The sequence below is a fragment of the Schistocerca americana genome, chromosome 4 (assembly GCF_021461395.2).
Source record: "Schistocerca americana isolate TAMUIC-IGC-003095 chromosome 4, iqSchAmer2.1, whole genome shotgun sequence".
In the NCBI taxonomy this organism is placed as follows: domain Eukaryota; kingdom Metazoa; phylum Arthropoda; class Insecta; order Orthoptera; family Acrididae; genus Schistocerca; species Schistocerca americana.
In genome coordinates this window covers 568,775,460-568,789,803 of record NC_060122.1, presented here as the reverse complement: position 1 = coordinate 568,789,803, position 14,344 = coordinate 568,775,460, and the positions used below count along the sequence as shown (strand labels likewise).

The 14,344-nt window shown below is 39.5% G+C and overlaps 1 pseudogene; it reads left to right on the top strand.

The window, feature by feature from the left end:
• The first annotated feature begins 13,507 nt into the window (after nucleotides 1-13,507).
• LOC124614638 lies at nucleotides 13,508-13,626 on the top strand (annotated as a pseudogene).
• The last annotated feature ends 718 nt before the right edge of the window (nucleotides 13,627-14,344 follow it).

Below are 14,344 nucleotides of genomic sequence, written 5' to 3'. Positions count from 1 at the left end.
CTGGAGTTTCCCAAGATACAGTTAAAAATTTGCATTCATGATAAACTGAATGGTGGTGGTGGATGATGACGGCGATGACGGCGACGATTGGTTTGTGGGGCACTCAACTGCATGGTCATCAGTGCCCATGAATGGTTCAGAGAGATTCTTCTGAATGTGGACTTTTAGATACAACAATAATGGCTACTGAATTATACTGTCTACTTTGTCAAAGTATGGTGTTCTATTTCAGTAACAATGTTTTAGGTAAGAATGCTAATTACTCTGAAACTAAAGGAGTGCAAAACCTGCCAATATGTTTCCAGCATTCGCTGTGTAGATACTTCTCTTATTTATGTATACTTTAGCTCTATTTCATCTGGAAAGTTAGCAGTCAGTGTGGCGTGTGGTGTAATTGCTTGTGCTGAGTTGGACAATTTCAACAAGATTACAATAAAATTAGTATGACTAATATAACATGAAGTTTTATTTAATCACTGCTTTTACTGGCTAATGAATATTATTTTGTTAAAGAAATCTCCATCTGGGAATGTGTAGCAATGTTGTCTGCCAAGCAATGTAAATGTCACCAAGTTCATTCACAAAAGTAATCATTTATAACCAACAAACAAGCTAAATGTATGATAAGTAATCTTTACTAAACAAGAGTAATGATTTGTAGTAAGTTTGATGCTGTTGTTTAAAAGACTCTTTGCTAGTTGCAGATAGTTTATCAGAATTAACACTACTGTTATCTAGAGGTGGCAACACTTTCCATTTAATCAAAATGAACAGTTTTCTCACAATACCACAAGTAGGCTACATAACATTGATGTATTTTCCTGTTGAAATATTTCATAAATGGTGTTACGAAATTACAAGGCCTCACACACCACTAGCACACAATTATTACCGTATTTACTCGAATCTAAGCCGCACCTGAAAAATGAGACTCGAAATCAAGGAAAAAAGAATTTCCCTAATCTAAGCGGCACCTGAAATTTGAGACTCGAAATTCAGGAGGAGAGAAAAGTTTTAGGCCGCACCTCCAAATCGAAACAAAGTTGGTTCATTTTAATATGAGACACAATTTAGGTCAAATGAATGACGATACAGCTACAGTAGTTTGGTTCGAGTCGTAAGCTTAGCAGTTAAGCTTTACCAGGTAGTCATTGCTATGCATCAGGCGCTCCGTCGGTATTTATACGGGTACCCTTCCTTTTTCACGTGCTTCGTCTGGTTTGAATCGATTGCTTATTTTTCTTTGATCTGATAAGTGCCGTTCTCTTTGTTATAGGTGTTTACGTCACTCTAATGAAAATGCATTACTGTACTGTGTCATGCATTGTTTGTCGCATCCTGATAATGAGCGTTTACGGCCTGTCGCCGCTTGCAGCATGGCTTGCTTATGTGTGCGCTACCGACGCTTACAATTAAAGAGAGAGAGAGGAATTGTCTCAGTAGCGAAACAATGACAAGAGACTGCTATTTGTTGTTACTTACACTGCTGCTTTCTTTGATAATGATCAACAAGAACCAAATAATATACTGCGTATGATAGATGATGTTCTGAACGAGAGTTTAGTGAAAATTTTTCTCCGTTTGAAAATCTTTGCAGATGCCTCTTTAGTACATTACATTCTCCACAGAAATTAGTCATCTTAGGTTTAAAAATCTAGTCAATTGCCGTGCTTCATTTCTGACTGTATCACTATTAGGCATAAGAATAATACGAATATAAACATGACATGATACGTATATTGTTCCGCGTTTGCTGTTGTCTCACTCTAGTTTCGTAGTTTATTAGGCAGACAGGATTTAAATGAGATAGCAGCAACCACGAAAGAATACATGGCAAAATGTTCATATTCATATTATTCTTGTGGTGAAGAGAATACTGCATGTGAATCACAATTCATAAAAGTTCCTGTCAGCAACCATCTCTTCTCACAGGTAGGAAAAAATTCAAAATGTAGAGTTGGCCATATCAACAAAAACCCCAAACAGTCTTGCCAGTCGGATTACATTGAAATGCTGCTATATTCGAAGATGAACAATACGGAATTTGTATTTACTTCGCTGGATAATGTACGAAAATGCAGTGGTCGAAACTCGGGGTGGAGGAAAAAGTTCGTCTTCCTTTTTTATTTATTTACTACGCAGAGGTTTTGGCGCCAGTATTTATCTTTCTGCCTGCAAAGCAAGCCTGTGTAGCGCTACATATATTCGATGGCAGAAGTTAGTTGTGGCGGCACCTACGAACATTTTTCAGAACTTCCGCTTACTTTGCACTCGATTCTAAGCCGCAGGCGGTTTTTTGGATTACAAAAACCGGAAAAAAAGTGCGGCTTAGATTCGAGTAAATACGGTATTGCAATGATAACCAACAACATTAAAGTCCGTATAAAAAATCTATTTAAAACTGCCGCTGCAATATTTCACTAAGATGGCGGCTAACATAAGACAATCACTTATCGATTCTGCTTCAAGCTGTATTTTACTCATAATAAATAATATATATTAAATCTTTTATCACTTTCACTATATGCATTAACATTTTAAAATATTTCTCAATGTTTCATGAGACACTAATATTTACTATTTACCAATAAACTGTGCCGTAAATAAATAGCACTAATGGTTGCGCTCTTTGGAAGCTGAGCAGAAAACTTAGCATTTATATAGGATGTGAATTACAATTAAATAAAACTTCAGAGAAGATTCATTTCAGTAACATGCAAACACTATTTTCAAATATCAGTTAGCAACATAACAATACTTAAGTACAGTTTTTTACTGACCTCTGTGTTAAAAGACATCAGTCACATCCTATTAGTACAACAGTTCGAACAAGGATTATTTTTCTACAAAAATCATAGATAACAAAAGATTGAGATTTTCATTATCTTTGTACATGTGTATTGTCTGAGATATAATTTTTTACAAAATATTAAATTGTCATTGATGACAATAGTTATTATTTTATTTACAAAGAAGTCCCTTTTATCAACATCACAAGAATACAATCAAAGTTCAGTCACATCCCACATACAATGCTGTCTTGAATATTATTTTGATTAAAATATAGGTGTGGATATTACTTACGGTATATGTTTACTTACGAACAATGACAACGAAGTTTGAAATTACTGGTCATTGTAGTTTGCACAGCTGTTAGATACACCAATGACCACTAATTAACCAAATCAGTGCAATGGTTAATGAAGTCAAGTTAGTTAAGCCTTGAGTCAATATTGTGAGTTTTTTGGTACTGCACACTTTGTCATAGAAATAACATTGTTGGAAATATGTGCAACCAAAATAAAAATTTTTGGGGAAGAAAAACATAACAGCTCGAAAGAAACCACCTGCTTTGTCACAAGCCCTGTTCCAGTACAAATTTCCACTTGTCGCCACTAAATTCTTTCAAAGCCCATACGCGGCTGGTGTCATCATTTCTCTTTCATCATCTAAAGGTACAACTGTGGAATCATGAATGTATGATCTATTCTTTCAGACATAACCGAATGAACAGACACCACACATATAAAAACACTGGTCAGTGTTGAAGGCGTTCCTCCAACAGCTCCTAATGCAGTGGTGCAGTTTTTCTGTGTCTAATTTGGCAAGTGGCAACCCCTGATGCCACTGTGATTCAAATATCACACTGTAATGTAGTCAACGTGGCTCCTGTGATTGGTATATGATGAGCACTTTGGCAGGGTATGCATTCCACCAAGAATAGGTCAATGCAAAGAATATATTTAGTATTTGTTTTGTCCTCAAAAGCAGATGCCTACTTTGGATTTACAATGTTAGTATTGAGTAAGGTGAATGCTGGTAATGTTGTATTATTGTTGAACTCTGCTCTATCTGAAATAATAAATAAAGCCTTGCAGTGTAAGGTATGTGGCAATAGTGGTGTCAAGGTCGTTGGAGATATGTGCTAGAAGACATAGTGCATCAAAGCTAAGAATTGTTTGTAATTTTTGTGGTTTAACCGAATGTGGTTATACTTGGGGCCGTAACTAAACAGACAATGCATAACACAAGTATTAAACTTGGTTATGCTGTGAGATGTATAGGGAAAGGGTACAGCAAGTGCACATATTTTGTATGCTCTTATGGACTTACCTCCATCTACAATGTTTGACAGGTACAATAAAATTCTTCAGATTTTAGAAGAAGTAGCAAATAATAGTATGAAAAATGGTGTTCAGGAAGGTATAGACATGTTGTTGTTGTTGTGGTCTTCAGTCCTGAGACTGGTTTGATGCAGCTCTCCATGCTTCTCTATCCTGTGCAAGCTTCTTCATCTCCCAGTACCTACTGCAACCTACATCCTTCTGAATCTGCTTAGTGTATTCATCTCTTGGTCTCCCCCTATGATTTTTACCCTCCACGCTGCCCTCCAATACTAAATTGGCGATCCCTTGATGCCTCAGAACATGTCCTACCAACCGATCCCTTCTTCTGGTCAAGTTGTGCCACAAACTTCTCTTCTCCCCAATCCTATTCAATACTTCCTCATTAGTTATGTGATCTACCCATCTAATCTTCAGCATTCTTCTGTAGCACCACATTTCAAAAGCTTCTATTCTCTTCTTGTCCAAACTATTTACCGTCCATGTTTCACTTCCATACATGGCTACACTCCATACAAATACTTTCAGAAATAACTTCCTGACACTTAAATCTATACTCAATGTTATAGACATGAATGACAGCAATTGTAATGTGCCAACTGGCGGGACTCCAGATCTAACTCAAAACAAGGGATCGTACTGTACCAACATCGCGATGCCACCGATGTACAGCTTCCTGCCGCGCAACATTGCTTGAGCGAACCAATCAACAACTAAAGCAAGAATTAGGTACAGTTTTTGTATTGCAGGGTGTATACGATCCGGGAAAAACCCGGGAATTTTTTCGAATTCCAGGATCTTTTTGTTTTGCTTTAGTTTTCAGTTAATTTTTTGTAATTTTGCCTGGTAAGAAATAATACTCTAACAAAGGATATTAGTGCATCCCGCTACTGCAGCAATAAAACATGAACAAGGGAAAAAATAATAAAACTTTAAGTTGCAAAGGAAATTTGCCATGTACACGACATAACACGGTGCTCATCAAGCGTCTGCTAGTTGAAAAATGTGTCAAAGGCTTTTGGAAGACTGCAATGCTTCATAACAGTGAATTGCCTCCGGTGAGCATGACGTCAAAACTGTTTACATTAGATTCGTGTGAGCAGTTGCGAGCAAACCCGTACGCATGCGCAGTTGAATCGCGCACGTACCTTCTCCCACTTCTGGCTACTGAAGTGTGGCTGTTAGCTGTATAAGCAAGCAGCAAGGTGCTACCTGGAAAATTTTTAATGGCACGCGCAAGCTGCCATATTCACTGGGAGCAAACCAGGGTATCTGCCTTGGGAGGCAATTTCAGTCAAGCATTAATCGCCTTGCAGAACAATGAAGTTATTTTTGTCAGTTTGCTAAAGAAATATGGCTTTATTAATCTTTTCCACTGAGGCAGTCAATTTATTTAAAACGAAGTGTTTAATTCCACACTATTGCCTAGTTTCAACTGTTTGCTGTATTTCAAAAGAGCATGTGTTCAACTTATAGCATGTATGGCATTATGCCATAATAAAAATCCAAAAATGAGACAATACAGTATTGGCACTCCAAGAAAATTTACAACCGAATCTGGACATACGAATGTGCACTTTAAGCTGAATTATGCGTTTTAGTATGGTTCACGGAATTCCTCTGATGCCTTGGTTCTTTTATGACATAACGTAAGATCTTTTAATGTTTTACACCTACGAACATAACAGGCTTACTGCGTCATCGTAGCTGCACAAGTGTGGTCATGGCTGTTATCTGGTGCTCTTTAGCAACTGCTGAACCGAACCTCTTTCTAACAGATCACGGGAAAATATTACGAATGATTGATTGAATAGCGTTACTTTCAAAGTAAATTTCCTTTTACGCAAGATGAACAAAGTGCGAGAATGTGCGATGATTTTCTTAAATCACAGAGCGTTTGACTCTCATTTAAGAATCAAGTATTTGAGGACGACCGTATCGAAAAAATTTCGAGCCCAGAAGATGAGACATTTATGTCGATATTAAAACTTTTACTGGCACATTTGTGTGACGTATCTTAAAGTGTAACACTCGCACAAAACGATCAACATTGTATGTGAAAGTTTAGCTTCTCTTGCAGCTTATTAATCGTAGAGACAAATATTATATGTGAAATCTCTGCTTTTCGTACAGCAACACTATGCATATTAATGTACACCATTAACTTTTCGTATTTGTGTGCACGCACTACTTAACAGTGATAATGCTATTGGCTGAGTACATCACGTGTCCTAAGCTCTGAATATCCGCTGTATCGGCTGGCAAAATCACGTGACGTGACTGGCTAACAAAAGCGCATCACAATCTCGATTTCAGTGCTTCGGAAAGTACAGGGTTATTACAAGTGATTGAAGCGATTTCACAGCTCTACAATAACTTTATTATTTGAGATATTTTCACAATGCTTTGTACACACACATACAAAAACTCAAAAAGTTTTTTTAGGCATTCACAAATGTTCGATATGTGCCCCTTTAGTGATTCGGCAGACATCAAGCTGATAATCAAGTTCCTCCCACACTCGGCGGAGCATGTTCCCATCAATGAGTTCGAAAGCATCGTTGATGCGAGCTCGCAGTTCTGGCACATTGTGTCTGTTCACTTCACCATTAAGAAAAAATGTTGCTTCATCACTGAAAACAAGTTTCGCACTGAACGCATCCTCTTCCATGAGCTGTTGCAACCGCGCAAAAAATTCAAAGCGTTTGACTTTGTCATCGGGTGTTAGGGCTTGTAGCAATTGTAAACTGTAAGGCCTTTGCTTTAGCCTTTTCCGTAAGATTTTCCAAACCGTCGGCTGTGGTACGTTTAGCTCCCTGCTTGCTTTATTCGTCGACTTCCGCGGGCTATGCGTGAAACTTGCCCGCACGCGTTCAACCGTTTCTTCGCTCACTGCAGGCTGATCCATTGATTTCCCCTTACAGAGGCATCCAGAAGCTTTAAACTGCGCATACCATTGCCAAATGGAGTTAGCAGTTGGTGGATCTTTGTTGAACTTAGCCCTGAAGTGTCGTTGCACTGTTATGACTGACTGATGTGAGTGCATTTCAAGCACGACATACGCTTTCTCGGCTCCTGTCGCCATTTTGTCTCGCTGCGCTCTCGTGCGCTCCGGCGGCAGAAACCTGAAGTGCAGCTTCAGCCGAACAAAACTTTGAGTTTTTCTATGTATCTGTAGTGTGTCGTGACCATATGTCAATGAATGGAGCTACAGTCAATTTATGAAATTGCTTCAAACATTTGTAATAGCCCTGTAACATGCGGTGTTTGGTGGAATTCGAATTTATACTTTCGTAATACAAAAATATACAGCGTAAATGTTCTTTTTTCTGAGTTTTGTTTTCAAAAGGGCTCAGAAATTCTACGCCAGTGTATAAAACCATAACCATTCAAAGGATTGATAAGTTGTAAAGTTCCGAGGAATAGTATACTGTGACTTCACACGGGAAAAGTGTATTTTCACCCAGGAGAGAGTGTGTTTTTAACCGGGAAATCCGGGAATTTTTTTTCCTTGTCCTTGTATACACCCTGTATTGACAATCTATGTTATGACTGTGAATCGCTATCCGATCATAGAAGATTCCAGTAGTAGCAGAGTGCCTAGCAAAAACTTGAAGCCTAGCTTGTACGTAGTTGCACTCTTAGACTACACATATTCTGTAGCTTGGCCTTGGGAGGAAAATTACAGTCGCACTTATGTCTATCAACAGGGGCCTAAATGATAAAGTTGCCACAATGTCTCTGTAAACTGCACAAAATACTATACTGGCTTCACCAAACTCCTTCACCTCTCCCAAGCCTTAAACACCAATTGTGGTGCCTCTATGCGACAAGCAGTGGGTCGGTGCTATATCCGATGTAGACCTACCCCGAGAATAACTTTATCCATATGAGTTCTATAGGAGAACTAACTATTTTCTGATATTACACAATGGGAACCATTTACACGTACAAACACACAAGGCCATGCCAACTTTTGCCAGTTAAATTATTATTCCTTTTGACCATCTGGTAAAGTCAATAGCGGCTGGCTGCATCATGTCACTAATGTAGCATCTCTGGAATCAGCAATGGCGAGTTGTTGCATTACTGAAGCCATGCGCGTTTGCAACCTGTTTTCTCTGTGGCACGCTCAGGCATCATGTTTTATCACCTTTTAATACATCATACACATAGGATTATTGTATTCACCATGTGTTATGGCCATTTACTGGATTTGGTGTTCATCAATTGTAATGGCGAATGAAATCCATGGTTTTAACACGGCACACAATACATGTACACTATGTGATCAAAAGTATCTGGATACCCCCAAAAACATACATTTCTCACATTAGGTAAATTGTGCTGCAACTTACTGCCAGGTGCTCCATATCAGCAACCTCAGTAGTCATTAGACATTGTGAGAGAGCAGAATGGGGCACACCGCAGATCTTGCGGACTTTGAACGTGGTCAGGTGATTGTGTGTCACTTGTGTCATACTTCCATACGCAAGATTTCCACTCTCCCAAACATCCCTAGGTCTGCTGTTGCCAATGTAATAATGAAGTGGAAATGTGAAGGGACACGTACAGCACAGAAGCGTACCAGCCGACCTTGTCTGTTGACTGACAGAGACCACCAGCAGTTGAAGAGGGGTCATAATTTGTAATAGGCAGACACCTATCCAGGCCATCACACAGGAATTCCAAACTGCATCAGGATCCACTGCAAGTTCCATGACAGTTAGGCGGAAGATGAGAATTTGGATTTCATGGTTGAGCGGCTGCTCATAAGCCACACATCGCATCGGTAAACGCCAAACGATGCCTCACTTGGTGTAAGGAGCATAAACATTGGATGATTGAACTGTAGGAAAACATTATGTGGAGTGACAAATCACAGTACACAATGTGGTGATCCGATGGCAGGGTGTTTGTATGGCGAAAGCCCGATGAACGCCATCTGTCAGTGTGTGTTGTGGCAGCAGTAAAATTCAGAGGCAGTGGTGTTATGGTGTGGTTGTGTTTTTCACGGAGGGTGCTTGCACCCCGTGTTGTTTTGTGTAGCACTATCACAGCATAGGCATATATTGATGGTTTTAAGGACCTTCTTGCTTACCACTGCTGAAGAGCAATTCAGGTAATGGTGATTGCATTATTGAACACAATCAAGCACCTTTTCATAATTCATGACCTGTGGTGGAGTGATTACATGACAACATCCCTGTAATGGACTGGCCTGCACAGAGTCCTGTCCTGACTCCTATAGAACACCTTTGGGATGTTTTGGAATGCCAACTTCGTGCCAGGCCTCACCAACTACCTTTGGGATGTTTGGGAATGCCAACTTCGTGCCAGGCCTCACCAACTAGCATCGATAACTCTCCTCATTGCAGCACTCCATGAAAAATGGGCTGCCATTCCCCAAGAAACCTTCCAGCACCTGACTGAATGTATGCCTGCGAGAATGGAAGCTGTCATTAAGGCTAAGGGTGGGCCAACACCATATTGAATTCCAGCATTACCAATGGAGGGCACCACAATCTTAAGTCATTTTCAGCCAGGTGTCAGGATATTTTTGATCACATAGTGTATGACTGTAGCCCTGGATGCATCCTGGCAACGAAGAGGCCATAGTTCCCTAAATGGTGTAGTGACAACTACCTTCTTGGACAATGATAAAGTCATTGGTGTGTAATGTACTGCCAAGTACTGTCATGGCTATACCAGTGGAACTGAAAATCACGAATGTTTGATTAATTTTAGTGGTTATAGTGGAGGGATGGAATCTGAAGGTGTTGTGAAGATATTTTACAAGTCAATGGAGAAATACGGTGTGATGTATATATCTTACCTAGGAGATGGAGACTCAAATAGTACCAAATTTTGTGAATCCAAACCTAATGCTGACACAAAAACTGAAAAAAATTGAACATGTTGGACATGCCCAGAAAAAGTTAGGTACAAGACTGAGGAACATAAATAGGAATTTGAAGGGAAAGAAATTAGCGGATGGTAAGTGCGTAAGTGGACATGGTTGGCTTACAGATGAAGGAGTAGACAGGTTGCAGTATTATTATGTACAATCCATAAGACCAAATAAAAATGAACTTCAGGGAACGAAAAAGGCAATATGTGCTACCTTCTTTCATAAATCCTCCACAGATGGCAACCAATGTCATGCACTCTGCCCACCTGGCAGTGATTCATGGTGTGGCTACCAGAGGGCTGTTACTCAAGGTGAGACCTACAGCCATAAACATTTGTTGCCATTTGCTATAATGGAAGTTATAATACCTATACATAGGGATCTTTGTGACACTAGAATATTAGAGAAATGTTTACATAGTAGGACTCAAAACCCAAATGAAAGTTTCAACTATTGTATGTGGGAATGGATACCAAAAACTGTTTTAGTAGGACTAAATACTTTGTGCTGGATGCTGTTCTATGTTTGAATGATGGTACAGTGTCGAGGCTTAATGTTATGGAACTGATGCGAGTGCCTGATGGGCTAAATATTCATAGAGCTCTAATAGCCATTGACCAAAGGAGATTCTTTGAAGCGGAAATATCAGTGTTGGAAGCCATCATAGAAGCAAGAATAAGAAGTAGTAGTGTGAAAAAGAGACGAGGAGAACAACAACACAGGAAACAAGATGAGTACGAACCTGGGATGCATTAGTGCCATACAAGTTTAATAGAAAAAGCAAGTTTTAACTTGACTTTCCCGAAAGAAATTAATTGTGTTCTGGTACACTTTGGCTAAAAATTATTAAAGACTGAGAGTTGAAATTTTGTATACTGCCTTAAAACATGCTTAACTAAAAAGTAGACTACTCTTGTGACTTCACATTGAAAATAAAATCCTTTTTTGAAGAAAAGCCCCGAATTCATTTCCAAATTTTTTGGTAATCATACTTAAAACTTGTAGCACAATTTATGACAGCACTTTCTTTCAGTAGTCTGCTTCAAAGATATTAGTGTAAAGATCTTACAAGGAAAAACATAAAGCTTCTACTTTGTATTTTAAGTAATGTGTACCTATGATGTACATAAATAATTATTGTGGTTTGTTTCACTTGCAATAAAAAAATACTATTAAAAAAGTGTGAGAGCTAAAGCTGTGGTTCATACATAAAAACGTTCCCAAAAGATGTCTTAAAAGGTGGTTTACCTTCTTTCTTTGAGATACAGTGTTTAGAAAACCGACAATTTTTTCGAGGTTTTCCTTGGTATTCATGGACCAGTTCCCTTAAGTTAAATGCTAATAATTAGCATAATTTTGGAAGATTTTGAGGTTATATTCATTTCCCTTACCTGTCCTGTATACATGATTGTTTATGTAATCGCAACTTATGTTTCAGCTGTGAAGCATAGGTTTGGTGTTGTGACGGCTGTGCGCCATCATGTATTATTACATTATTAATCACTCATTTATTTTAGAGCCTGAAGTTTGATTTGGCCATGGTAAAGAAAGTCCAATTTTTTCCTGCCATACAGTGCGATATATCTCTTAGAATTGTACTGCAGTTTCACATGGTGGCACTTGATACAAAATATTGCTCTCCACCAGCAAATTCTGCCTCTGTGTCTTCAACAGAACGTCGAAAGTGGGGAATTTCATACCGCCAAATCTTATTTGAAAAATATTCCATGACATTTTTTTTTTCTCTCTCTGCATCTCTTGTAAAATGCCTGTCAGTAAGCAAATCAATAATCTACCTTAATTTAGCAAACTGCTGGATATTTTACACAGCCAGAACAGAACTGGCTCTCAAATGGAGAGTGCAGCTATTTATGCAGACATCAAACATTTCATAATATACAAACTGGTAAATAATAAATGAAATATTGGTGGTGCTTGGTTTGAACTGGCAAACTGCAGCATGCCGTCCAGCAACACTAATCACCATGTCACACTGTATCCACCACAGCTTGTGGCATTGCTTCCTTTGGTGGGAAAACAGTGACCTGCCCTTTCAGAAGTTTTCTTTGGAGCCAACTATGGCATTCTGAATCTTGATACTGTTAATGATCTTCTGTATGGCGGCGTTGGTAGGTTCTCACATTCCAGTCACGGTTTCACATCCACTAATGATGAGCATCAAAGTCACCCCCTGCATCGAAGCTTTTTGATCATCAAGCGGGTCACCTGTTTCCTTTAACAATAAGTCCATACAGTCCATCTGCGCCTCAGTGCTGTAGTAGCGTTTGATACAAAGGACATGGACAATGTCGTTGCACCTTAGTGTTCTTGATGAAGGGTCATAATCTTCGACATCATATGTTATGTTTGACATGTGACAAACAATAGAGTGCGTCCCAAAGTAGTGCTTTAGCAACTTTCCCAATAGTCCCGCTTTCCACATAGGCGTAAAAATCCATACCAAGTCTCCTGGGCTGTATCTCAGTGCCTGGTGGTGCTTTGTGTTATAACACTCCTGGCCTTTTTCCTGAGCGTCCTGGGTCCATTTGTGAGTCAACAGTCTGCTTCTTTGGTCCTGGTGATGAAGTGTTTCGTGTAGTAATCCACTGCATGTACCATAGGTCTTGGCAATATGCCATACATCCAATGATTGGAGAAATAAAATGGGGTCATGTCTACTTCTGTTTGCTTCGTCCACCTATTTAGAGTGTAAAATGCAAGTTTGTTATTAAATTGATCATAATGGAATAATGATCAGATGCCACAAGAGCCTTCAAGTGTTACAGTCTCATATCAGAGTGAGAGGTATCGAACAGGTGGAGATATCAAAGCTGAGTTTGTTCAGTAAGGTGACAGCACCATTGTGTGTAAAAGGTAGTTTAACAATATGAATTTTTGGTCTTCACTTAGCAAAACAATAGTTGCACCATACCAGTTTGTTGCCTGGCAGCCTCATAATGTAACGTGATCAGTAAGGTCACAGAACATTTCATGTCACACATAATTTGAAGGAAAAAAAAACTGACTTTGATAGACAGCAAAGTGACATGTTTATAAAGGATCTGTCAAGAGCTGAAGTGGTTATCACTGTGTAATCAGTACTGTTTACTGCTGGTCTGCTGAAGTTTCATGAGTGAATAGTGCAGAGATATGTAACGATCAAGTCTTCTCAACTTACGTTATATTTGAAGAATTTGGTCTGTGTGTTAGTCTAGAAATGTGTCCATGCAATCACTAGCATTTACGGATTGATGATATGCAAAACATGAGACAGGCATTCGCTGTGATTTCTCACTCAGCTGTACACTCCATTGGAAGATTTCAAGTTTCACTCACAGACTTGAAAATACAAATGCGTCTATCTCAAGTGAATGGGGTTTATATATACTAAGCCTTGTGCAGCCTCATGTAGTAATGTTTCAATATGGTTGCATATACGCAATATATGGGGTGCTACTTTATTTTGAGTAGGGCCAGTGGCCTTGCCACAGTGGTAACACCGGTTCCCGCCAGATCATCAAAGATAAGCGCTGTTGGGCTTGGCTAGCACTTGGATGGGTAACCTCCTGGGTCCGCTGAGCGCTGTTGGCAAGTGGGGTGCACTCAACCCTTGTTGAGAAGTAGTGGCTCCGGTCTCGAAAGCTGACAACAGCCGGGAGAGTGGTGGGCTGACCACATACCCTTCCATATCTGCTTCCAGTAACGGCAATTGGCTGAGAACAAGACGGCGGTCGGTCGGTACCGTTGGACCTTCCAAGGCTTGTTTGGACGACGAGAGAGAAATTCTGAATAGGACCTAAGCTTATTGTCTCTAATTTGCTACATACCTGGCTGATGATTTGTGGCAAGTTATTTTGTTTTCTGTGACATTTGTGAATACCATACGAGTTTGACAGTTAGAGGCATTGGTCAGTGCGATAGTGAATCTAAGGCCCAATTCACACAGATATGACATGGCACGGATGTCTGGCGGGGATATGGTGCTATTACTCACCATCTCCACATCATAAAATGAAGTAGTGCACACAGAGGTGGCGTGGGAGAGACGCGTCATTGTGTGGTCCGCACCATATCCATTTGCAGCCACGAGTGCCGCACCGAAGCGATGTGTGGTGGAGGCATTCAATTGGTGCAGTGCTCTTTTCCTTAATTTGAAATGTCAAAACGTGAAATGGGGCAGACTATTGGAACTGCAGTGTGCAAGACAAAGCATGGTGGAATATCGCTGGAGAACTAAACGATAAAGGTTAGCCAGTAAATATGATTATTAATAATATTGTAAAGGAATATGAATAATTAAATCATTCAC